The following is a 27613-nucleotide window of genomic DNA, read 5'->3' as shown; positions in this document are numbered from 1 at the left end:
GGTTTGTCAGTGGTTTTGGGACTACCTATGGTGCCTAAATGTTGGTTTAGATAGTTAAAGAGACTGTTAGGTGCCTCATTACCTTTGTGAATCTAGCCCATTGTGTATGCTACAAAATGCACAAGTTTGTAAAGATGAGTCTATTGCAGTGCTGACTTGCTGCTGGAGAGGCACTCATGTCTGAATAACAAACGGCGTAACACTCACCTAATTCCTGACTTGTTGAGTGTGTGGGTCAATGTTGCCGATTCCAAAGCAGTTAAAACTTCTCAATAGCTAAAATGTAATGGGGAAGTGAAAAAGCCAAACACCACCCCTCCCCCCTCGGGACACAGCAGAAGCTCAGTGAAACAGACAGTGCAGAAAGATATACAGCATTTCTTCTATATGCAACAGAGATCAGAAAGAGGCTTGAATGGTTAACCCTATGCAATATAGTCCAGGAATTCCCTAAGTCTATGCCATGGCTCTCAAACTTTTTTTTACTGGTGACCCCTTTCACATAGCTATTCCCCCTTATAAATTCAAAACACTTTTTAATATATTTAACACCATTATACATGCTGGAGGCAAAGCAGGGTTTGGGGTGGAGGTTGACAGCTTGTGACCCCCCACATAATAACCTCACAACCCCCTGAGGGGTCCCAATCCCCAGTTTGAGAACCCCTGTTCTATTCTGTTTGGTCAAGACTGAAAACCCGTAAGAGTGTTCTCTGCTATTCTATCCTAACACTATCTTGGCTTTCTCACTGTCTGGCCCTCTATCTAGGGCAGCAATATCAGCCACTGGGGTATTCCCACTGCTATAATGTAAACTGATTACCAGAAGTCACTGTGCTGCTGTCAGCTGCCTCATGACCCTATAAAGATTGATTTGGAAAAGTATTAGCAGAAGCCACAGTTCACTTCTTAGAAGTGGCTGCAACAAACATGATGACAGAAGTTAACACCACTTTGCAATTAAGTAGCATATTTTATCTGGAAATTTTGAAGTACCTAACCCAAAAAGTTATTACTCACCATTTTACAGATGGAGAAGCTGAAGTACAGAAAGTTTAGATATTTCACCCAATGTTACTCCGTGAATCTATGTCAAAACCAGCTGTTTGTCAGAGGGTGGAGATAGTTTACACCAGGATTACCTGTTAGGTTCACTCCCTCTGGGGCACCTGGCATTGGCCACTGTCAGCAGACAGGATACTAGGCTGGACAGACCTTTGGTCTGACCCAGTACGGCCATTCTTAAGTTCTACTTGTTCATCTCAGTCTTGCATGATGGGTTTTTCCCCAAAGGTTCCTCTTATCTTGGCCCCTGATATCTAGCCCAGGGACGTTTGTAGGTGACACCTGAAACTCTCACTACTCCCTCCTTCAGGGGCATCCCCTCCCTACAGCTCTCAGCCTAGCTCTGCTCTTTCTTTGAGCTCTCAGGACACTCTCTCTCTCTCTCTCTAAGGCTTGTGAACAGTTCTTTATAGCTCCCTGGGCAGCCCCACCCTCCTCATTACACCACACTAGGGCACACCTGACCTGGAACAGGAGTGCTGAGCCCAATTTCACTTAAGAAGCTAGCTACGCTGTTACAGGGGGGAAAGCTGGGATGAACTCTTTCAACAATGCCAAATGGTTCATTCTGATAAGGTAAAACTATTTCACTCTTACTTTAGCATTTAGATCAATTCTATCTAGACTTATATTTAATATTTTACATGACATTGCATTTAATATTATACTGTTTCTGCATTATCCAAGAAAATGTTCTGATGTTTTCACATTGAATTTTCAGAATTTCCAGCAGAAATTTTGACTTTTCATCCCAATTTGGAACACAAACAAATGTCACAATATCAAAATTTCCAGCAGAATAGAAATTCCATGTTCAGACCAGATCTCTGTATTAATGCATGCGTTCTGGCTTTATATTTCAGTCTGATTGTGACCCTTTCTTCTGCCTAGTAAATAAATAATGTCTCTTCTGACTGCTCAGTTAGAGCATGTTGCAGGAAGTGTGCTCCTGTGGGGAGTTCTCTTTTATGGCCATGACATATTTCCTCCTAAAATTTAGCTTATTGAATTTCTCTTTGATTTCCTTTGCTGACTGGGCTTGTCAGAAAGAAACATGTAGCTTAATATCTCTAAGGCAATAAGAACCTTCACAAAGTTGAGGAAGCAGTACTAACTAAGGTCATTCTGGAGAGAAAGGGTGGAGGAATCCCCTTCTGACTTTTCCCTCTTTAACTGGAAACTTTTGAATGTGAAGGATTGTATTTTAATTTTAATGCTTCCATATTCTCCTCCCCCGCAAAAAAATATATACATATATAACAATATTTTGCAGAATAGTGTAGTATTTCTTCATTTTTAAGGGTTGATCCATATAATAGGTTACCCAGATTGGTTGGAGTTTGGGCTCTCTTATAAATCTCAACACAAGACAAAGGGTTTGATCTCACTTACATCAGTTTTAGTCCTCATTTACTCAGTGTATATGGAAGAAGATCCATAATACACAAACTCTGATAGAACTGGAGCCTGGATGTTATTCCATTACTTTGATCCACTTCCTGGATTTATAATATATTGGTGTTCCCTCCCCAACATATCCAAATGTCTTCAAAGGTTCTTTAAACTGGCAACAGTGGGGAAAGGATCTGATTAGCATCACTTACAACAGTAAATGGGAAAATCACAAAGAATCCCAACCAGCTGAAGAAGATGGCTATCAGTAAGGCTTATGATATGAAGGTCTTGTTGAAGAACCACAATAGGTGTGTTTGTGCCATCTGAAATAGAAACACCATAAAGAAGGGTGATTGATCTATGTGATATTCATGATTATGTTAAATCTTCCCTACCTTCTCCCCAGCAAAAACAAAAGAAAAAGAAAAAATGTTCAATGGAAATCCCTAGTAAAGAGGGATCATAGGGATGCCCCATTTTCCTGGAGCATTAACTTCATGACCAAATTAATGGAACATTGGGCCATAGAGATTTTATTAAGCCACAAATGTCTCTCAGTGAAATGTCTATTGTTTAAGTCTATGCCGCTATATTCAAAAATAACCAGGGCTGGCTTTTGGTTAACAATGCTAAACTGTGAGGCTCATAAGGGTAGACTGGGAATTTGGGCACCTAATTCTCGTTGGCTCTTTTGAAAACCCCAGCTGTAGCATATACAATATTGATGGGTATTGATTGATCCGTGTTGTGTGCTCTAGAAATATTTATCACTCTAGCCAAATGTTAGGGATAAGTTTACCTCAGAATGGTAGTTTTAGCTTCCAGTTTTAGCTTAGACAGACATCCAGAATCTCTTGGTAGTCCATCGATCCGATGATGACAAATCTGTGCAGATCATCTATTGTTGGTCTCATGGTGTGCCCTCTGATGGCTATACAAGCCAATTCTAGAGGTGCACATTTTGCTGCAGATGGTGCATGGGAAGTTCGCGGTCAGTGGGTTGTGCGCTGCTGGTGCTCTGTGACGTCGTTCGCGTGCCTCTTGTAGACGCTGGCAGCGGTCTTCCTCAAAGGCGATGCAGGTATTCCTGACTGTTGCACGCCACTGTGTTCTGTCACTGACGGTGTCCTCAAGGTCCCTAGGGTTGATACTGCTGTACTGCAGATTGGATTTGATGGTGTCCTTGTAACGTTTTCGTGGATGACCTATATGCCGGATGCCCTGGGAGAGCTCACCATACAGAAGCTGGCGGGGGATTCTGTTGGCATCCATGTGGCTGACATGACCAGTCCAACGTAGCTGTGACTTCATGATCATCATTTCGACCCTTGTCATCTGGGCTCTCTCGAGGACCTCAAGATTTGGACACTTTGTCTTGCCAGCAGATCTTCATGATGTTGCGGAGGCAGCGCATGTGGAATGCTTCAAGCTGCTTGATGTGACACCTATATAGTGTCCATGTTTCGCACTCGTACAAAAGAGATGAAAGAACAACAGCTCTGTACACAAGCAGTTTTGTTGACATCCGGATGTTGTGGTGGTTTAAAACTTTGACACGCAGACAGCCAAGTGCCTGGCTAGCTTTGGATATTCGTGCGTTGATCTCATTATCCAGTGATCCATCAATAGATATGACAGTACCCAGGTATTTAAAGTTCTCCACTACTTTAAGCTGAGTGCCGTCAATGGAGATACTCGGGACAGAAGAATTTGATCCAGGTGCAGGTTGATGGAGAACTTCTGTCTTTCCGAGGCTGATAGTTAGTCCGAAAAGTTGCGAGGCCTCAGCAAACTTGTTGACAATGTGCTGAAGATCATTTTCAGTGTGAGCCATGAGGGCAGGATTGTGAGTTCAATCCTTGAGGAGGCCACTTAGGGATCTGGGGCAAAAATTGGTCCTGCTAGTGAAGGCAGGGGGCTGGACTCAATGACCTTTCAAGGTCCCTTCCAGTTCTAGGAGATTGGTATATCTCCAATTATTACCTTTTATTACCTTTAGTCTTTGCATTCAGGCGACAGAGGTCAATAAGTGAACCATCATGCCGGTATTTCAGATATATACCTCGATCCAGATCTTTCATTGCATGGTTGAGGACACATGCAAAGAACAGGTTAAATAAGACAGGAGCGAGAACACATCCTTGTTTCACGCCGTTGGTGATGTTGAAGGGGGCTGATGTGGCTCCATCAGACAATACTTCGCCTGTCATGCTGTCATGAAAAAAGCATATAATCTGGACAAATTTTCTTGGGCAGCCAAGTCGTGTTAGAATAGTCCAAAGGGCTTCCCTGTTGACGGTATCAAACGCCTTTGTCAGATCTATGAAGACAGCATACAGGTGCATGTTCTGTTCAATGCACTTCTCTTGTATTTGTCTGAAAACAAACACCATGTCAACTGTGCTCCGGCCAGGTCGAAAACCACATTGACTTTCAGGTAGATTTACCTCGGAGATACTGGCTATTAGGCGGTTCAAGATGGTGCGGGCAATGATCTTCCCTCCAACGGAGAGGAGGGATATGCCTCTATAATTTCCACATTCTGCTTTGCTGCCTTTGTTCTTGAAAAGAGAGGAAATAGTAGCGTCACGAAGGTCCTGTGGTATGTTTTCATCCTCCCAGATGCTGATGATCACGCTGTGGAACGCTGCTAGTGCTGCTGGACCTGCTGCTTTGTATCTCTCGGCTGGTATCCCATCTTTTCCAGGAGCTTTTCCTGAACTCATCTGGCTAACAGCTTTCTTAAGCTCATCTATAGTGGGTGGAGAGTCAAGATCTGTCAGAGCAGGTTGTTGTGGAATTTCATTGAGGATATTATTATTCACGGTTGATGGTCTATTGAGAAGGTTGCTAAAGTGTTCTCGCCATCTTTTGTTGATGCCTTCTTTATCTTTAATCAGCGTTGTGTTGTCTGATGAGAGCAATGGGGTGGTCCTTAGTTTAGAAGGTCCATAGACAGTCTTAATAGCACTGAAGAACATCTTTGAGTTGTGGGTCTCAGCATAGTGCTCAATTTCTTTGGCTTTGCTCTCCCACCAGTTGTCTTGTATCTGACGGAGGTCTTTCTGTGTTTTGCTCTGAAGGTACTTGAAATGGTCCTGTTTAGAGACTGAGGAGGGATCATTCTGCCATTTGATAAAGGCTTTTCTCTTTACTTCCAGTGCTGAGCATATTTCTTCTTGGTTCTCATCAAACCAATCCTGATGTGTTCTTTTCTTTGGTCCAAGAGATGTTATTGCTGTGTCAGTCACTATCTGCTTGAACTGGTCCCACTTTTCGGTTACAGTACCGATCAGTTGTCCGTGGGATGTCAGTTTGTCATCAAGACTCTTCTGGAAATTGTTGAAACATTGAGCATCCTTCAGTTTGGCTAAGTTGAATGCAGGTCGCGCATGCTGAGGGCGTTTGTGCCGAGAGGGAGCGATGCAAAGTTGAAGAGACGTCCTGACTAATCTGTGATCTGTCCAGCATTCTGTGCCTTGCATTACTCTGGTGATCAGGACGTCTTGGATGTCTCGCCTTCTGACAATGGCATAATCAATCAGATGCCACTGTTTGGACCTAGGGTGCATCCACGTTGTTTTGTATTTGTCCACGTGTTGACAAATGGTCAGGTCATTTTCAGAACAAAGGCTCAAAAGGAGTAGTCCATTGCTGTTCATTTTGCCTACACCATGTGGCCCAGTTACTCCTTTCCAGTTCTTGCTGTCAGCCCCGACTCAGGCATTGAAATCTCTAAGTAGGAGTAGTTTGTCTGTTACAGGTGTGGCCTTAATCAGTCTGTCGAGATCTTCATAGAATTGTTCCTTTGAGTTGTCAGAGCATGTTAGAGTGGGGGCATATGCACTAATGATGGTGGCATGACGTTTGGCATTTAGTGGGAAGCTTAGTTTCAGCAATCTTTCATTGATGCCCACTGGAAGGTCTGGGAGTTGATGCATCAATGAGGTTTTTATTGCCAGACCAACTCCATGTATTCTGTCCTCTGTCTCAGTCTTACCCTTCCAGAAGAAGGTGTAACCACTTCCTGGTTCGCTCAAGAAACCTTCCCCAGGCAATCTTGTTTCACTTAATGCCGCTATATCAATGTTGTAGCGGGCTAGTTCTCGAGCAATGAGAGCTGTCCTTCTCTCGGGTCTTGCAACAGCTTCTCGATCCATGAGGGTATGAACATTCCATACACCAATGGTGAGTTTTCTCAAATTTTTCTTTTGGTTTCGGCCGCAGATTGGGTTAAACTGCCAGCCGCGGCTTGCTGGCCAGTTGTTGTAGGGCAGGCAATTTTTAGGCCACCTTTTCTAGGCCCCTCCCTTACTAGGGCGAGCAGTGCTGTCCTAAAGAGGGCTGCTCAGATGCCTGGGATGCTGCCGGGCAACTCTGCTGCCCCAAGTACAGAGCTGGATGACCACCTATCCACAGGCCGCCTGCGTGCAGGATTGAGACTACGACTCCCAGTGGTAACTTCCACCTGTCGCTTTGCCCCGCCCACATCGCCACAGGACTTGGGTGGTAAGATGATGATGTTTGATGATTTGCACAGGACCTGTGCGTGAAAGTTTTTTAAGTGGTAGAGCCGTTGCATGGGAGCAATCCCACTCTCTCGACCTTAGAAGCCAGACACCAATGGTATGAAAAATCGTCATGACTGGTAACTTCTTTGGTTGCAGTGGATGGCCTTGATGTCTTTTGTGCCTCGTCAAGCCCTTCGCTTTCCACAAAGCGTTGCAGAACCGCCTTCTTGGCCGTTGGATCTTAGTGATCTCTTTCGCCCAGTCCGCCGGAGCTGACGTCACATGCGGGTAGGCATGTCCCTAATTCACTGAGGGTTTGAGTCCCATCAGTTACACTCACCTGGTTTGGCCGGCCTGTCGAGGCCGTTGACCAGGGTGTGGCCACTGCGCATGCTGCAGCTACTTGGAGCCACAGGTGAGAGCTGAGTGACAGGTGGGGACCAAAGTGGACGGACTACCCCCAAAGGGGTATGACAAGTCCCCCCATCAGAGGTACTACCCCTCTCTGGGCACCCCATACACCCCAGACATCCAGAATACACTTGTTGTATCTGCAGCTTATCCAAACTTTCAGCGGGCACCATGGCTCCCTTTCCAATACAGCCTTCTCCTTCCCCACTCAACAAATATTTTCTCTTATCCAATGTGCCCTTCTGAGGAGAAGGAGGGGGAAAGCCCACCAGCAGTCAGCTACAGGGACCTTCCTGATGTGCTTACTAATTCTCAAAGTTCTTCACAGGGATGACTGAAGCTCCCCACCTCCTCTTTAAAAATGGGGGATAACTCTAGACCTACTCCCCCATGTCCAGTTTGGGGGCATACAGCAGGCTCTCTCTCCCCTTTTCAAGGGGAAACTACTACTTCCTAAGCCATTGGAGTCATGTAATCACTATAGTAAAATGGTGATCTCACCTCCTTCACTCAGGTAGTCCCCTCATGCAAACACACTCAAGTATTTAAGACCCCTCCTCAATCCCTTCCTCTACACAGAAATGCATTTCCATGTTCTGGTCCCCTTCACCTCCCAGGTTCATGAAGTATGGTGGATAGGTTCCCTCCCACCCCACACCTTTCAAGTTTATATAGTCACATGCCTGAAATCCAGTGATGATGGCAACCATGAAGACTGGAGAGATGCTGCAGTAGGTTATCCAGAAGAACACATTTGCTGCTTTCTACTGCAGAGCTGTCAAGGTGCAAAACTTTAGATGTGCATGATTTGACAAGCCTATAAAGCACTTGCAATTAGGATGGGTAGGTTTGGCACCAGGAAGAGGATCAAAAAGACCAGAGGAACAGCCATCTGAAAGGGAAGTAGGAGGCTCTTGTCACAGAAAGACATTGGAGGGGTTTGGCTGGCTAAAAGCGGGCCAGGGCACTTGTAGCAAGGGCAGCAAGAGGTGTTGGAGTGGTGAGGAATGTTTCCCCTTCCTCGTGTGCACATTTTGGTTTGTTATTTTAGATTTGCTAGATTCTGATACCAGGACCTGGTCTGAGGAAGGAACTTTTCTGGCTGATTGAGGGATGGCAGGGATGAGCTTTGAAAGGAATCCTGGGCCTGATTCTTGTCTCACTAACAAGTATAAAGCAGGAGTGACTCCATCAAAGTCAACCGAGTTACACCAGTTTTGAACCAGTGTAAGTGAGGTGACATTCAAGCCTCCTTGTCCCCACTGCTCCCCATTCTGTGGGTGTGAGATAGGTAAGACTGCCATTCTCCGGGGCTTCTGTACTGCACTGTAGAGTGCTAGGCATCACTATGCTGCTCATAATAAAAGGCCACCATTATCTCGAAGTGTTTGGTTACCAATGGACACCGGACATAAAGTGTGTTTTGGTTTGGGTTTGTTTTTTTTTAATCTCCTTTCTGACCACCCCTTCTTGAATATCATTGGAGCCAATAATTCAACTTTTTATATTTGCCACTTTAGTTTTTATTTTAATTTATACTGCACAGGCTGGTGAAAATATATCCTGCTTTGTGGAAAACAAACCACAAAAGACTATCTGTTGGTTTTATCTGTGTAATAATGGAAGCATATTGTCAGGAAAATGAGAATGGTAGATGTATAGACAGAAGGAGTTCCTATGGAAATGGTGAGTTACTTTACTATAGGAGGAAAGGAAGTGAACGTAGTAAATTACAATGATGCAGTAAGTCTGACAGACACTGAACAACACTGACTTGACTCTGTTTTCACTTACGCTGGTGTAATCTCATCGACTGCAGTGGAGTTACTCCTGATCTACACTGGTATAGATGAGCTCTGAACTGGACCTTTTGCCTTAGTGTGATTAAAATTCTAGTCACCTGTCTACTCTTGAGCAAGACTTGCATATAAGGGTTAATGAAACAGACTGGAGATGTACAGAAGAGGTTTATCATAATAAAATGGTTACTGTACATGGATTCATGCAAAAATATGAAATCACGGTTTTTGGAGATTAGGATTTTAACTGAAATATTCTTTAATTTGCAAGGAATTTGGGAATAGTTTAAAAAAATGTATGAAGAAAGTACAGTTATGAACCTGATTCTCCACTCCCTTTCACCTTTGTGCAGTCATCTACACCTGCACATAGTAGGTGTAGAAGTGTTACCAAATCCTATTTCTCTATTAGTTTATGCACAGGTTAGTTCTCCACATCCACTTGACACTTGTTTTGCACAGGTGTAAATGACAACACAAGGTGAATCAGGTCCTGTGTCTGTTTATTCTACATACTCCTCAATAATGATGCCATAAATGAAAGAAAACTTCCCCTGTCTTCACACAGAGTGCATTTCCTATGTAACAAGAAGAGTTCTGTCCACGCATTTGGGAATACACCAACTCAGTCCCACAATAAGGTGTAGAATAGAGGAGGGAGTAAACTTCCGTTCAAAGGATTATTAAATCAAAAGAGAAATGTTTATTTAAAAAGCATAACAGCATATATCTAAAACTCTATAAATTGGAGCTACTGAGTGCAGACTGATGAGCAAAACCAGAGCAATTCTGTACACTGTCTAAGCTTTCAGAAGACAGGTAGACATTTTACCTTTGAAAGGGCATAAGTGGTGCAGTGGTTTAATCCATTTGCCCTTCTGTTCTCGGAAGCAGAGTCTGCTTCTGGCATAGTATCACAGGTAGCATCTGTTTTGTGTTCATATCAGTCTTGAGTGGTCATTTGTCAACATTTAAGCCATCACAAATTTAACAACATTGGAAATCACTCTTGGGGAAATCCCAGGACTGGAACAGCAGGAATGCTGCTGGCCTGAATTAAGGAAGGAAGCTCACATGGAGCCATATGTACTGCATGCTTGTCTTAGGTCAGTGCAAACAAATCTTTACGCAGACTGCAAAAGCTACCAAACAGAACCAAGAAACCAAAGTAAGAGCCAATTCCTGGCCTCATGTACAAGGCAGCAAGAGGCAGAGTAGCCTTTTACCACTAAATAAACCATCGATTCACAGGTCAACCATTCCTGAGTCAGCCTGCTGCACACAGGAAGTGATGACACAGTGTCTGTTCTGCAGTAGCTTCATGTAGAGAGTTTCCTGTCCTGCCCAACCAATTCTCTGCAGCACTTGACTAGCAGATTTGAAGATTACTGACGTTGCTGTACGTCTTCATAAGCTTGCCCTCTAATTTTGTCTATATTAACAATATTTTCACACGTGGGAAGTATGAAAGCAGCAAATGAGCCAGCGTTTCAGCGTCTGCTGTGCACGCTGTGTTTGGTAAGCTCTCGGGTGAAAGGATGGTTGGAGAAAAGGCCCAGCATGTATTAACTGCAGCAATGCCAAACTCAGCCTGATCAGCTCAGGCTTCTGGCAACCACTCGGCCAAAGATAGACTGCTATCTAGGTGCCTAAATATGAATTTAAGTGCCTGAATTTAGGTATCCAGTTTGAACATTTTGGCCCTTATTCACAGTGGCCGTACTCATAGATTTAACACATGGATGGACACAGTTACTCCCGTATTAATAGTGAGATGCCTTTCTTTACGGTGTCCAGTCCTGTGAATGCTTCATTTGTATCACCATTTATCTGCATATAATGAGTGATGATGGAAAGAGAGTTAGTTTTTCTTCTCATGAAAATAGCTAAGTAAACTATATTTCTCTATCATTCATGTAATCTGTGCAATATATAGAGAACACATGTTGGATCACTCTGATTCAAAACTGTGCTGACAAACAATTGGGATTAACCAATCACATATCAGCTTCCTATGCTCCAAATCTCAGCATTTAGGAAACAGTAAAGCACCTTTGTTTTAAAAGCCCATTTCCTCACTCTGATTGCACTGAGGATGTTGTACACCAGCTTTGTGCTAGGTTGGGTCCTAGTAGGAATTTTCTCCAGGTAATGTACTCAAGTGGTAATTCTTGGAGACCGTCCCTAACTTTCACCTTCTCCCTTCAAAACATAATATCCAACTAGAACTAATTATAGGGCATAGGGCATAAGAGGGTTTATCCTTGTTTCAGTGGCATTTCTGTCCCCCTGGAAATAACTATTCACTTTCCATATATTTCTTATTCTTGAGCAAATGGATTGCACATATGGCACATGCAAACTACTTGATGATAAATAAGGGAGGACACAATTGCATGATTTAGAATCAATCTTAACATGAATCCACTCAAATTCTAAGTATTTGGATTCACTGATTCTTGATATAAAAAGAAAAGGAAATATTAGATAACCTTGTTTAATATCTCAAACATTCAAAACTTGCATTGCAAATACAATATATTGTTGCCCCTTTGGCCCAAGTAGTTAGCCAAACTTCAGGGCCTTAGAAGACTGTTTCTGTTAGGATGAGACACAGTTCTATGAATTAGATATATTCTGGGTGTGATCTTGTTTATTTACAAAAATGTTTTCCTTGAACACAGAACAAACAAACAGCAAGCAGTTTGCTTGCTCAGAAATCCCAAAGTCTGCCACTCCAGCAACACTGTGCCCAAGAAACCTTGCCCCCCTGCTTCCTCTGAAGATCACACTCAACTCCTTCTCTTGGCCTCCTTTCTCCAACACGTATAGGCCAATGGGAGCTGGGGGGGCGGTGCCTGAGGATGGGGCAGCGCACAGAGCCACCTGGCAACGCCTCCACGGAGGAGCCAGAGGGAGGACATGCTGCTGCTTCTGGGAGCAGCTTAAGGTAAGCGCTGCACAGAACCTGAACACACACACACACACACACACCGCCCCACCCCCTCTACCCCAGCCCTGATCCTCCCCCCACCCTCCAAAACCCTTGGTCCCAGTCTGGAGCACCCTCCTACACCCCAAACTCCTCGTCCCCAGCCCCACCCCTGAGCCTGCACCCCCATCTGGAGCCCAACCCACTCTCCAGCCTGGAGCCCCTCCCCACACCTTAAGCCCCTCATTTCTGGCCCCACCCCAAAACCTACACCACCAGCCCAGAACCCATACCCCTTCTCACACCCCAACCCCTGCCTCAGCCTGGAACCCCCACTAATGACAAAAATACCAGACTTAGTCTCTGACATCACTTAACATGGTGGTGCTGACCTCTGCAATGGTAGTTTGAGTGCCTCATGTCCCCATTCACTGGTATGGGCCAGGCTACCTCCATGGACTTCAGCTCCCATGATTCACCATGGTCTCCCCTCTGGTTGAACTGCTGCACTGCATTATGGTAGTTTAATGGCTGCAATACATCATGAAAGATGTAGTCCAGCTAGGGACCTCAACCGAGAGAGGAAAGTAGGGGCATGAGACACTGAGGTGACTCAGGTGGACACAAATTAAGTGTCAAACCAAGTAAAAACTAAACATTTCAAATCAGTTAGACAAATCAATGCACAATGTCAAAATAAAATATTCTGGCATTTCCAAATTGAAATTTTTCTAAACTTTCCTTTCAGGGAAAAATTCAATATTTTGACTTTTTGTCCCTATTCAGAATGAAAAATTTAGACATACCAGAATTTCCTGTGGCATAAAAATTCTGATTTCTGACCTCTGCCAGTAGAAGTCTAGTAGGTTTCCTCAGTTCTACTACTTTTAGTACATATGGGGTGGCAAGTTGGGTTGTTTGCGACAAAATTTGTTCCTCAGAGCTATCATTTATATCTGTCTGCAGACTCAAGACCTGGATCACAGTACTTCACTGCTTCTCATTCAGAAGCACCTCTCCACAATCCGGAGGGAATATAAGTTACATTTAGCAGAAAATACTGAAATCCACAGAAAGACTATGTAAATCCATGGCGAAGGGCAGAATTTTTCTGCGATCTGTATTTCTAGTAGGTAAAATCATAGCTCACTTCTCCAAGTTATTATTCACCCTGGATTTAATTTAATCTTGCTCACAGCAGGAGTGGCATTTGCATTATAATATTCCCAAAACCACTTTTTTTGCTTATTACATTTCTAAAAAACAGGATTTCTCCTCATGTAAGCAATTCCCCAGAGAACAGACGTTTATAATAGAAGTGACTGTGAGTGGTTGATGATTTTTGTGTTATTTCAATAAATAATGTGAATCACCAACCAATGTCTCAGTTTTGTTTAATTATTAAACAGTACAGCCTTTCTTCTGATTTTTGAAACTGTGTGAATAGAACTGTTACTTTACACTGGTTTTTCAGGAGACCTTGGCATATTACCAGAACACCACAATATAATATACACAGGTGGTACATGAGTTTACTTGGTCTTTCTGCCCAAGGGTCATCATACAGTGTGTGCTGCATATGCTATTAAAGGTATCAAATATTTATGCAGATGTATGGCAGTGTTGGATTTGCTGTACGTGCATTGTTGTAGAAGTAAAATGAGTCTAGAATAAAACACTTTTCACTATAAAAAGACTGATCATACTTTCACAGGTGGTAGTTGCTGGGAACTTTGCTCAAGTTTGAGTAATACTATACATCGTCCTTTTCTTGATGTCATAAGTAAAATGGTGTCATAAAAGAAAATAGAGAGCAGACACCAGATTTTTTTTCACTCAACTCTTTCCTTACTAGATATATTGTAAATAATTATTTTTTAAATTACATTGGCTAATTTTTTCTTCCACTTTCTCTTTGTTGTAATTTGCTACAGCAATTGCATCAATTGAGAATATTGCCCCAGCTTCTTACAGGTCCATCTGTCTGGCAGGAAAGCAATACTTTTTTCCATAGGAAGCAGAGACAGCCTTAAATGTTTTTTGCATGACCTGCAAAACTTTTTACACTATCAGCACCTCCAGCGTAAAGTGTAAAGAGGTCGGGGAATGCCAATTTGCTAGCAGCATTTTGTGGCAAGTAGCCCTGGCAAAAGTTATATAAAGGGTCAAATTTATACAAGTTCATGGCCTCCATCCCAAACCAGTGGTGGTTGGGAAACATAATTCAGAACTCGCCATGAAGTACTGGTGTTTATCACGGCTTAGCTGAGTGGGGACTCAAACACACATTGTGAGAGTTGAGCTGCTTATTCATCGGAATGAATAGCTGTCTGGCTGGGTGGCCTCTGTGGTGTATACTCCAGGGAAGTATATATAGCTGGTCCATCTAATGTGCGAGAGGGGAGTAGGGCAAGTCATCCCCCCAAATGTAACTTGCAAAGACTAACTGACTTCAAACAGCAATTTGTGTAATAAATGTGTAGGCTAACGTAGAATTTCTCTTTCAAATTACATTGTGTGCTTTTTCCTTCTACTATGCCTAGAAATGTGGATTTGTTGTTGTCATTTGAGATGAGGGTGACCAAATGTTCCGATTTTATAGGGACAGTCCCGATTTTGGGGTCTTTTTCTTATATAGGCTTCTATTACCCCCCCCACCCCCGTCCCGACTTTTTTCACACTTGCTGTCTGGTCACCCTATTTGAGATGTATCTTTACAAATTGTATTTATTCCCATTAAAGGCAATGGCAGTTTTGTACAGAATCCAGTGGGTGCAGGGTCAGCCTATAGCCTAGGAAAGGTCCTACACTTGTCTGACTTCGTCTAGTTTAATGTGTAGTCAGACTTCTCCATGCATGGGATGTCTCCTATAGATTTGAACCATTTTTCATGTCCATTCTGCTCTTGTCTTTGCTGTGTTTGAGAATTAAGGATTAAGCTATGATTTTCATTATTTTTTTTTTTAAGACTTCTATTTTTTGGGTGCTCTGCATGTTAATTGACCCTTCCATTCTCCTCCTCACTTTTCACTCAGCAAATCTCTAGGCCTTATATCAAGGCCCATTCAGCTTTCCTTGATGGAAAAAAGGGGGGGAAATCTCATCTCTTCCCCCTTTCTGTCAAGGAGAGCTGGATGGGACTCTCTTCATAGACCTGCTGATTAATTGGTCAGAGAGAAAACTGTTGAGCAACACACCCCTAGGGCCAGCTCTGGCATAACTCCACTGGAATTACACCTCTGACCTCCTTATACATGGATTGAATTTGGCCTTCTCACTGTTTTTATTGGGCCAGGGACTGAGAGGAAGAACTAGAAATGCTGTATATATTGTTTGAAAGATACAACACTCCACAAGGTATTTAGAAAGTGTTTAGAGTCAAAGAGTTTAAGGGCAGAAAGGGAAAATCAGATCATCTAGTCCAAACTCCTGTATGTTACAGGCCACTAACACACCAGCCATTCACATATTAAATCCAACAACAGGAATGAGACCAAGGTATTACAGCTCTCAGGAGACTAACCTGTTTCTCTTCAGGAAGCTGCTCAGTATCAGTCCGAACCCAGCTCCCACTCTTGTTGCTGCAGCTGCCACCAGCTCTTAACTATTTCTTACTACTTGGAAAATAAAAACACACGCAACCTTCGTAACATCCTAATGCATATTTTAATATTGCTCCTCGGGTGGCTTTAAATTATACAGTAATCTTGCTGGCATTTTTCTACAGCCTTTCCCCACAGGAGGATACATTTTACAGGGCTGAAACAGGACACGGGCTGCAGGAATCATAAATCTGAATAATTTTTGCAATGGCATATGTGTGTCTTATACAATGTATTACATCACTAGCTGTAAAAATTAAGTGACATTTGCATTCATTAACTATACATGAAATCTAATTCTGTTAAATCCAGCAGCATTAGGTCTGTCTGTTGCTGCTGATGTTGCAGCTTAAGGACATTATATCTTCTGTGCACATTCTGTTTCATGACCTAATAAAGCCAGGAATTAGATCCTGGCTTGATGCCTTTGGAAATCCAGCTCAGTGAGCATACAACATGAAAGCTGTGGATGTAAATTATTTATATTCATCTTTGTCCAAAATATTAATTTACCAAAAAAGGTTTAAAAATTTAAGCAAACTGTGGGCATGGTGCCCACAGTCGAACTGATTTAAGAGACCTTTCCAAATCACACTTATTATCTTCCAGCTTTGTTACAGATACCATACAGAAGAACTGTTAACATTTCATCAAGTCTATTTACAGAATCAAAGACTTACTATTACATTTCATGGTATGTGCCGAGAACTTATGATCTCCTACACCATAACCCCAGAAAATAATGGGCTTAACTTAATTTTTGTAAAGATGTATTTTTATGGCTTTTCGACTATGTAAGTGTTAGAGAACAAATAATTATACCTTTAAGACAAAAAATGAATAAAAAAAATACTGGCCATTTGTATAGCTTGTTTCACCAGAAGAGCAGCTCAATGTATTCTACAAACATAGGCCCTGACCCTACAAATAGATCTATGCAGGCAGTCCCCTTGTGTCTACATGGAGCCTCACTGAAGTCAATATGGCCATGCATTAGGATGTATTTAGAGGAAAACTTTAGTAATCAATCTCTCAGTGGTGTGTGAGGCTATTTTTCAAGGACTGAAACTTCACCGCTGTACCTATTCCATTGCTTTGGCGGATCACATCTATCTAATGTATTTCAATGGCAGGTGTCTCCTTCACAGCTAAAAGCCAACTATTGCATGAACTATGCTTTCCCTTTTGTATTCTAGAATGTGGGGAATAGAGCTCATTAATGAAATTCATTGTAGTGTCATCTTTCTCTCCAAGCTACATCATCACTCCCCAGAAACCTACAGGATCAACCTTCATTATTTCCCCCCCTTGGCCTCTTTTGGAAGACAATTGTGCTGACAAGTCATTACTCTGCTAGCAACACAGACAGTAAACCCTCAGCTATATTTATTTCTTATGAATCTATGTTACTTTGCAGGCAGTAACTTTACATCTCTCTATTTTATTTATGAGTAAACAGACCACTTAGGTCTGGAACAAAAATGTGCCCCAGAGATGTGTGGGCCGCAAATTATTCAGGCTGCTGAGAACCTGAATTTTAAAAAGATGCATAAAGTCAAACTCAGGTCATATTTGGAAGAAGTTAGAGATTCACATTTAATGAGGTTTGAAAAAAGTTATTTCGTTTTGTTTGTTTAATAGGGTTTTTTTTTTCCCACACCAGCTTCTGACAGGGACCAGAAACACCAAACACTGTGAGAAAAGCTTTTCTTAAGGCATTGCCCACCAGAAAGTGAGTGAAATCTCACAAGTGTCTGTTCTGGAGATATTTACAATCCAAGGTTTGGTTCCTGAACCCTGGTTTAGGCTGCATTGCACTGAGGTAGCACAAAGCAGCCAGAAAGCCACCCTAAAGGGGAAGCTGAGAATTGCTCCCATCACAGCTGGTCCTTGGATGCTGTGCCATCTGTCACCACCCTCCTCAGTAAAGCTGGCTGAGAATTTTCTCTGAGAATTGCCCTTTTTGCAAAAATTGATGTTTTCTGCAGGAAAATTTCAATTTTGGAAAAAAAAATCCAATTTTCTGTTGGGAAACATTGCCTTGATGGATTCCTGGCTACCCCTCCCCCCAGAGGCTTTTGTCAATCTCACTTTCTGCCTGCAGGGAGAAAGTGAAATTGATAAGAGCTTCCCAGGTATGCTGGAAGATTCTATTTTGGTTCTCCCAAAACATTTTTTTTTTCCTGGAAATTCCTTCCTGCAAAACAACTTTGTGTTTTTGAATTTTCAGCCAGACTTGGATGGGAAAAATATTCAAAAATGGGAATTTTTTCTAGTCAGCTCTATTCCTCAGCACAGATGGTATTGTCAGCAGTAAGGAAGAGAGCATGCCAGGGAAGAAAGGGAGTGTGGTGGAGCACACAGCACTCAGCCAGAAATTTGGCCGCCGTACCCAGCGTAACTTCCAGTGGCATTGGAACTGCTGTAAATCACAACACAGGCCATTTTAGCTCCCTGGCAGCCCAGGAGCAGCAGAAAGGTGATGCCTATTTTGCCTACTTCCTACTGTACCAAGTGTGAATTCAGGGCAACTTAAAAATGAACTCCAACCGTTAGATCTTGTACGTCATTCACATGTGTAGCTCCTATTAAAATCCAGGCTCACACTGCAGGATTGTGCCGCAGTTTTGCACATTTAACAGGCATAATAAGTCAGGAGTGAAGCCATTGACTGCAGTGGAATTACACAAGAGTAGTATGGTGCAATTGAAAGGAGAATCATGCCCAAGAGGTTTGCATAAGCCTCAGGTGCCCATCCAAGCTTTCAGGTTCTTCTCTTAATGGAACCTTTCACAGTTCTCCTGTGTCTAATGATTTATTATTGTTAGAATTATGATGGCACCTCTGGGTCCCCCTGAGATCAGGGCCCCATTGTATTAAGCATTCTACAAATATATAGTGAGAAACAGTCCCCACCCTGAAGAGCTTACAGTTTACATAGACATGATTGACAAAGGGTGGGAGGAAAAGTATTATCATCCCCACTTTGCAAATGGGACATGGAGGCACAGATAGATTATTAATGGAGACTTTTCCCTCCTGCCATTATTCTTAGAAACAAGAAAAAATTAGTATTGAAAATGCTCAAATTATCTAAATGCCTAATGCAGTAGTATATATTGCTTCTCAGTGGCGGTCTAACGTGCAATAGACAACAGGCAACATTTAACAAACAGAGCTATTTTCACTTTGGATACTTGGCAGTACTGAAGTCCAACAGGAAGTCCACATTGCTGCAGAACACTAGTAATGCTACAGTGTGATAATGGGAAGTAGTGGGTTATAGATTACTGCCTTGCATTGTATAGGATGCATATAAAGGTTATAACTTAATGGATGTACTTCACTAGGTTGCCTGATCAAAACTGTTGCCTTAGAGCATTTTTAGCTTGTGAGAATCCATGATTCTTCTATAAGTAGAAGGTCATCACCACCACTGAAGTGCATTCATCTCTGTGTCCCTGGTACTGCTGCTGCAGATGCTCACAAACTCCAGAATTCAAACAAAGCAGAGTGTAACTCTTCTATCTGGTACATGGGAGAGTGACAAGGATCCCATTAAACTGACACAGTAACATGCCCTTCTTTGTACTTTAAGAGTATTTCCTAACTAATTAAACACACTGGCTTTAGCCTGCTGCTTGTAAGCACTGTGTAACAGAACTGTAAGCAGTGCCATACTCAAGGCTGTTTCAGGCCCTGACCTCAGGGCATAATTCTATTGGTTAAACAAAAAACTCATGAGTAACATCAAAACAAAGCAATTTCCCTGCCTAGTCCACGGAGGCTTTTCCCTGGCCTCTCTCACAGGTGGAAGGAGGACACACTTCACCCTTAAATCCCTGTCTGGGTCATGTGATGGGTGAGTAGCCCTTCTGTAACATGCAGCATGGCAGAGACTGTAGGGTTATGGCTAAATATATGCTTTACTGTGCCCCTGGCTTAATCTGTGTTTACTGTCCCTTATTATTAGGGGGGAGGGATAGCTCAGTGGTTTGAGCATTGGCCTGCTAAACCCAGGGTTGTGAGTTCAATCCTTGAGGGGGCCATTTAGGGATCTGGGGCAAAAATCTGTCTGGTGATTGGTCCTGCTTTGAGCAGGGGGTTGGACTAGATGACCTCCTGAGGTCCCTTCCAACCCTGATATTCTATGATTCTATTGCAATTCTATCTAGATTCTTACATGTCACCCATTGCCATGATATCTGAAATAATGGTCACCAGAGCAGTCCCCTGGGTAGGGCAAATCAGGGTGACCGCCCTAGGCCCCACGCTTTGGGGGGCCCCACACATCAATAAAATTGGGACTGCCCCAATATTTAACCCTTTGTCCTGCATCCCGACCGATGTACGATCGGGACACCATTTGTCCCAATAGTCAGGTGAGGAGGCGGGCAGGTGAGCAGGGTGAGGAGGCGAATGGGGAGGCAAGCAGCAGGAAGGCGAGGAGGCGAGCTGCAGGTGGGCAGGCCGGAGGGCAGTGAGAAGGCAGGTGGGCGGGCTGGCAGACGGCAAGGAGGAGAGCAGAGGGCGTGGGGGTGAGGAGGCGAGTGGCGGCCATGCTGAGAGGACAGCTAGGACACTAGCAGAGAGGTTGATTTGTCCCGGGCCCCACACCCCCATAAGGACAGCCCTGATGGTCACTACCAATAATCATCCTGCTTTTCTTTTTCGCTTGTTAAATTCTCTTACAGAAGCATGGCTCTCTTATTTTGTTATAACCTCATTTGACTCTATGTCCATATGCTGAGGTAGGGAGCACAAATTAGTCATGCCAGGCTGTGACAACCAAGAAAGGGTTAAAGAATGTTCTCTGCAGGGTCAGCTCCAGACCCCAGCGCACCAAGCGCGTGCTTGGGGCGGCATTTTGCCAGCAGGGTGGCAGCCGGCTCTGGCGGACCTTCCGCAGTCATGCCTGCGGGAGGTCCACCGGAGCCGCGGGACCAGTGGACCTCCCGCAGGCATGACTGCGGAGAGTGCACTGGTCCCGCGGCTCGGGTGGACCTCCCGCAGGCATGCCAGCAGATGCTCCACCGGAGCCGCGGGACCAGCGGAACCTCTGCAGGCATGTCTGCAGGAGGTCCACCAGAGCCGCGGGACCGGCGACCACCAGAGCGCGCCCTGCGGCGCGCCGCCCTGCTTGGGGCGGCGGGATTCCTAGAGCCGCCCCTGGTTCTCTGACACTATAAGAAATGTCACGACAGCAGATGGTACTGTTAGTGCACGAGAAAAGACTGTCCTGGGTAAACCCATTTTGTTGTGAACTGTTGAAATTATTTGTATTCTCAGTCTGACAAAGAATTGGGAGAAAAGATCTGTTAAAAATTTAGTACAACTTCCCTTTCAATTAACTGAAAAAGCTCCCACTCCAGCTCTCTGGTTCTCTGAGCAGCTCTTCCGTGAAATGAGGGGAGACAAGACTAGATACGCCTCATGTAAAAAGCAACCTTTCTTTAAAAAAAAAGAAATAAAGGAAGAAAGGGGAAGAAGTACACTCCCTGGCCTTATTCACTATAAAGAAGCTGAACCAACCCTTGTACTTTGCAGGTGACTGGGGAAATTCCATAGCCTGTGTTATGCAGGAGATCAGACTAGGTATCATAATGGACCCTTCTGACCTTAACAATCTGTGAGCTTTTAATGAGCAGATACAGCAATACCACCAAGCTTCTCCTTGTTCCTCAACCAGCCGCAAGCCATTCTCCCTATCAGTAATCTTAATTTTTCAAAATGCAATGAACACCATGGCCCAAATTCTCCATAGGGTAACTCCATTGATTGAAATGCAACTGCAGGGATTAATTTGATACAATTTCTTTTGTTTGTCATGCTGGAATAAGCAAGTGCAATTTAGTTGGCTTCTGTGGAGTTGCAACCACTTACGACGGATATGGATTTGGCCCAACTTAACAAGGAAATCAGTGCCACCACAAAGACACATAACAGGCTGCATCTCAGTATCTAAACATGTGGCTAGCATGATTATGTTTCCATATACATAGCCACTCAAGCATGTGATGTATAATGCTTACATCAGCAAGACAAGAATCCACAGTTCATCCTGTGTTATGACTTTACAGTGCATGTGAGGCAATATATATTGGGAGTTTTCTAGCAGACTGCCTGTTCTAAGTTTGGGGACTTTGATTTAAAAACCACCTGGTCCTCTGTATACTTGCCTATAAAGGACTGAGTCTTCTGTGATGTCAAAAATTGAATTTTCAAATGACTTCGGGGGGGGAGGGGATAGCTGTAAGGTACACACACCAAAGTATCAGGATCATTTTGATAAGTTTAAAGGTTGAAAATTTTGGGAACTTCTCCTAATCAAACCAGAAACACTTTTTCCCCAATGGTCACCTTCACTAGCAGTAATTTTAAAGGAATTAATCCCTCATTAATAGTTATTGAGCTATACATTAGCTGTAGTATTTCAGTGAGTTGCCCATGTGGGAAACTTATATTTATTTGTATCTGGTATTAATATATAAATGTGCCCAGAGACCAAGGTTATGGGCAACAAAAACAGGTCTTTGAAATTAGTTAATTTATTTCATTCTCCCCTGTTGTGTATGTCTGTTGCATATATTTCTAACATTTCAAATGTTACTTATTCAAGTCTCACTGAGCTGACACAGTTATGCTTACAGCTTCCCCCTGAAGTGTTATTAAAGTGGACCAGAGAGAACCCGCACAAGAGTACCAGAATATACACCTGATGGTGACCAGTTTTCCAAGGGTGCAACTCCAATGACTTCAGTGGATTTCTTTTGATTGGAGATGGTCAAAAAAATGAGGGGGGATTGCATTCATTTCAGTGGAAATTTTCTGATCAGTCCTAGTCCTTATTTACACAGGCCCATTGACTCACCTGTAAAAAAATGCACTGATCTCCCCCATCCCAAGGCGCTCTGAAGGGGATGGTTTCAGAGTGACACTACAGAGCACTCTATTGTACTGGTCTGAAAAGTTGCTTGGAGAATTTTCAAAGGAACTTGGAGTTTGTAACTCAAAATATCAAATCCTAATCCGTTAGTTTCAAGAAAAAGTTAAAATCACAGTGAAACCAAGGAACAAATGAGTCTCCTCTTCTAAGATAGAAGTGAATTTTTCTGAACAACTCAGTGACTGCCAGGTGAGAGGTAATGAAGCATATCATGGCCATTTCCTTAAAAGTACGGGTATTATCAAACAGCAGCAAATTAAAGTAGGATCCTTGGGATTTAGGAGCTGAGTTCCAGTCCTAACAATGAGCCAGAGAGAGCAGAGCAGGTGGAGAGGCAGTGATCTTATTCTGTTAGTCAACTTACCAGAGCTGTGCTGCCTCACTCTGGTGCAAGATCAAGGATGCAGAAGTAGAGAAGAGCGGAAGCTATCACAGTCAGAGGCACTAACAGGTGTCTTGTGGATCTGGCAGTTCTGGTGGATCTGGGTCCCATTTTAGCCTTAATCAACCACCGGCTACAGCTGTCTTTTATCCTGTCCCTGTTTTCACTTTATCATGGATTAACTGGGGCCGTCATGCAGCCAGCTATTATTTCATGTAACCAATAATAAAACTTGCCATCTGGATCACTGCACACATATATACCAACAACAGGGCAAAATTTAGAATTCTTTGGTTCTGCTAGTTCAGATATGCAACAGCAATAAAGGCCAACCACCATGTCAAGATAACTCCCAGGGCTGGAGAGGGGGAGGGGGACACAGGAGATTCCAGTTTTGCAAACAAGAAACAGTTTTGTTTCCGCTCTGTGTCACTACAAATGCATCACACATACATTGGAGTGAATCCAGGCATAGCAACTACACACAGGCTAGAAGCATCTAGTCTGTGTGCCCCCAAATGACAGCAGGAGCGGCTTAAAGCTGGGTGAGGGGAGAGCACTTGGCACCTGTGGGTGCTCAAGGTATTTTCAAAGCAGCGTGTGGTCAGGTCCCCAGAGTGCCTTTATGTTCTGTGCAGTCCCTGAGGGCAGGGCTGGGGCATGGTTTGGTACTCAGCAGCTTGGTGTCCTTTTCCAAAGCACACAGAGCCCCTCCTACAGGCTTGGCCGGGGGCCTCTGAGACAATGGGTATCTTAGGCCTGACTAAGGGCTAGTCTACACTGGCAAAGCTAAAGCACTGCCACGGCAGCACTTTAATGTGGCTTGTGCGGTCGTGGCAGAGCACTGGGAGAGAGCTCTCCCAGCGCTCTAAAAAACCCACCTCCACGAGGGGCGTAGCTACCAGTGCTAATGCACTGTCTGAACTGGTGCTTTACAGCGCTGAAACCTTCTGTGCTCACGGGGGGTGGTTTTTTCACCCCCTGAGCTAGAAAGTTGCAGTGCTGTAAATTGCCAGTGTAGACAAGCCTTAAGTCAGGAGGTGAAAGCTGACACTGCTTTAGCAGTCACCCACAGTCTTCCTGTTCAGGGAAGGCCTGACAACACACTAGGCTGGACACAGGGTGGCCACTGCTCAGCGCTTTCCCCCTCACTCTTCCACATCCACTTCCTCAAGCAATGACACCAGGGTAACAGACGAGAACAACGTTATTTAAAAATACAAATAAAAACATGGGAAATGGGCCCCTGTGGCTCAATCTGTAAAACAAGTAGTTTTAAAAAATTGCTGCCATTCCCACTTCAGAGACAAACATGTGCACATATTTATAGGGGTGTCCCCCCACCCAAACAAAATACTTACCTCAGTCTGGGGTGCCCCAGGTTTTCAGGGCCCACTGGAGAATCTCTAGCATGCTGGAATAGATAAGACAGAGCAGGAAGATCAGTAAATAAATATGACTCTCTGCCACCAGTCCCACACCTAAATTAGTCCCCAAAAAGAACTCATACCACCCCGTACTCCTCCAATACCCTCTGGTCACTCCTTCCTTGAAAATCTGAGATGATTCATGGTTGTGTCCCAGAATCTGAAAGATATGTTTGAAAAGCTTCCCACACATACACACCTGTCCCCCCCCCCCTTCCCCATGGCCCAAGAACACCACTTTAGGACCAGTTATTTTTTAAAAAAGAAACACCAGTTTTCTTCAAAAAGCTTAGCACAAGTTTGCATGAGCAAGCTCTGGAAATTTTGCAGGAATTCACAGGGATATAGATGGTACAGTATTCATTTCAGGTGGATCAGATGAGAGCTGATATATGTTGACAGTAAAAATGAAAAAATGTAACCACGTTTATCTGCACCTACTGTTTAGCTTGTGGCCATAGTCACATTAAATAAAGTTCTTGTGTCGCATCTGAACAGACAGGTAAACAAATTTAGCCTAAAATAAGAATATCAAGGATTTATAGTTTTTCCTTGTGACAGACTGTGCGTGGGTGTGGAAAAAGAGAGACTGTGTTGCAATATCTTTAACGCTAAAATGCTGCCACCAGAGGTTGGTAAATTAAATAATTATTCATTAGCTACCATAGTGATGCAGATGCAATCACACTGAGCAAAAGACAAAACACAAAGTGTTGGCAAGAGTGAAAGGGGCCTGCACTAGTTTTTTAAAAACATATTTTTATTCATTAAAATCCCCTGGCTACAGATCTTATTCAAAATCCATCCGTGTTTCACTTGCATTCGACTGGCAACAACAAATACTTTGATATGGACTGAAAGAGCCAAATCCTCTGCTGGGGTAAATCAGTGTAGCTCCACTGACTTCAGTAGAGCTAAGCCAATTTACAGCAGCTGAGGATCTGGAGCAAAGAGCTTTTAATTCCCTGTAGCTTTTGGAAGTGAGGAGCACCAGCATATCCTTTGCTGGAATGTGGGTTTGTAACACCACCACTCCCCAGTAAACAAACAGATGGAGGTTGAGATTTTCAAAGCCAGCTGGGAGAATTTAGCCACAGAACTCCCACTGAAATGACTGGGAGTTACAGGGCTAAGTACTCTCTAGTAAGCTTTGAGACTCTCATACCCAGTCCTGCTGCCTCCAATAAGAAAAGCACAGTGGGGTTCAAATGTTTATATTTTGATTCAGTTCTAACCTCTGGGCAGCCAGCTGTTGTCATGCTATGTTTACATAGAGAAAAGTGCAGCAATTAGTTCAGGTGCAGGGGTCCACTTGCCTTGTTTTCAAGGCATTTTGGACCCAGCTGAGTCACCTCAGCCCTGCACAGCACAACAGCACTGAGGTATGAAAGCAGCCATGTTGTCTAATGAAGGTAAAACAAAGAATGGAGAAAGAATGCTGACCTCCCTCTGATTGCTTCTCAACCCCTCTCCCCTCCCCTCCCATCACATATGGTCAACTGGCTGACAACACTCAGCGAGTGGCCTGTCAGGAGATCCATTAAAACCTCTTCCTCATTTATTTCTGTACAGCTATTCATTAGAAAAAGAAATAGCTAATCAATGCAACCCTGTGTCCCTGTTACTGCCACACTTGCTGTCCTCAACAACACCTCCTCCACACACACACACACACACACTCTGGTGTTCCACACCCACCCCGGGGGTCTTGATCTTATTTAGACTCTAAGTTCTTTTATATCAGCTGGCAGAGCACCCAGAAGACTGGTGTCTCACTGCAGTACAAACAAACTGGAGCGCATAAAGAGGAGTGGACAGATGGAAACAAACAGACAAGAGGCAAAGACAAGGGTCTGAATTCATTCTTGCATCAGTACTGAGGCCAGTGCAAGGGCTGAGGGACTGGTTCTTCTCCAAACCTGGGACTGCTGGGGATTGGTAAGGGGCTGATTCTTTCCCCAGACTCGCACTGCTACGGTTTAACTTCTGGTGCAGATAGACATGCCCTGAAGGCTGCCCTAACATACATCCCAGCCACAAGTGGATAGGAAGTTTGTTTAACATTTTGTCTTTGCCAAGCTTTTTAGACTAATTTATCTGAAATCAAATCTCAGCCACAAACTGAATCTATTATTCACTTGGCCTGACACTGACAGCTTATCCAGGGCAAGTGTAAATCTGTGTCAGGAGCCATGCAGAAGGCTGGGAGAAAAGTCTGTTTTTAATAAGATCTCTTTGGAATGTGTGACATACTGTATGACTCTCTTCTGTGAGACTCGATGTATCTGATGCTCTTAGCTAACTTATTAACTACAGATATGTAGAGGGGTCAAGATGGAAAAAAATGGCAGCATTCTTCCCAAAGATCTGCCTGCAGTCCCCTCATTGCTGGCTGATGTTTCTGCTAAAATGATTAACAATTAACAATGTAGACATAATGATTGTTGTCATTAGACTTCAGAGTTAACACATAAATTAAGTGGATTGGGAGGAACGGACACCTTTCGGAGGAATGAATTTGCAGGAACATCTGCAGACACAGTAAGGCAGTCCATTCGAGTTTGGAGAATTCTCCCCAACTACAGGGGCTAGAAAGTTAGGGTGAAAGCCTCATCCCAGCTCTAGCCACTTTCCAGTGAGCAAAGGATTGGAGTAGTGTAAAGGAGCACTAAAAGCCCCATCTCCAGCATGAGTATAAATAGCAGTCTAGCCACAGCAGCTTGGTAGTGGCAGTGGCAGTGGCTGAGCCCTGAGCCCTGAGCCATACCAAGTACATACCCCCTGAGTTAGTGCAAGTGTGTGTAGATCAGCAAAGGAAATCATAGCCCTAGCTCGTAGTGTAGACAACAGCATCCCCTGGGCAATCTGTATTATGACAGGGCCTTTCCAGGGTCAGGAAGGTGCCCTCCTCCCCCATGGCTTTTACAGATGGAGCACAGAATCTCACCATTAATCTTCCATTTACAAAAATGGTTATATATTTTTGTACAAACTGACAGAATTACTAATAAAGAGCTGGTACATCATAATGCCACTTGCCCACTCAGCCTGGCTAATAAGTGTGCATTAGTGATGGGACAATACCTAAACTCAAATGGCTGACAGCTCATTTGGGATCAACAAGAATAAAAGATGCATCAATA

The 27613-nt window shown here is 43.6% G+C and overlaps 2 long non-coding RNA genes across 2 annotated transcripts; one reads left to right on the top strand and one right to left on the bottom strand.

Moving 5' to 3' along the window:
* Positions 1–1532: 1532 nt before the first annotated feature.
* Positions 1533–13403, top strand: LOC120401622. Its single transcript, XR_005596599.1, has 3 exons — positions 1533–1641; positions 11866–12131; positions 13080–13403. It is a non-coding gene; the product is annotated as an uncharacterized LOC120401622 (long non-coding RNA).
* LOC120401621 lies at positions 8072–25033 on the bottom strand. Its single transcript, XR_005596598.1, has 3 exons — positions 24912–25033; positions 24405–24457; positions 8072–8274 (listed from the first exon to the last, which is right to left on the bottom strand). It is a non-coding gene; the product is annotated as an uncharacterized LOC120401621 (long non-coding RNA).
* Positions 25034–27613: the final 2580 nt, after the last annotated feature.

The sequence above is a fragment of the Mauremys reevesii genome, linkage group 3 (assembly GCF_016161935.1).
Source record: "Mauremys reevesii isolate NIE-2019 linkage group 3, ASM1616193v1, whole genome shotgun sequence".
NCBI classification, from domain to species: domain Eukaryota; kingdom Metazoa; phylum Chordata; order Testudines; family Geoemydidae; genus Mauremys; species Mauremys reevesii.
The sequence above is the reverse complement of the archived record's forward strand: the minus strand, read 5'-3'. Positions and strand labels throughout refer to the sequence as shown.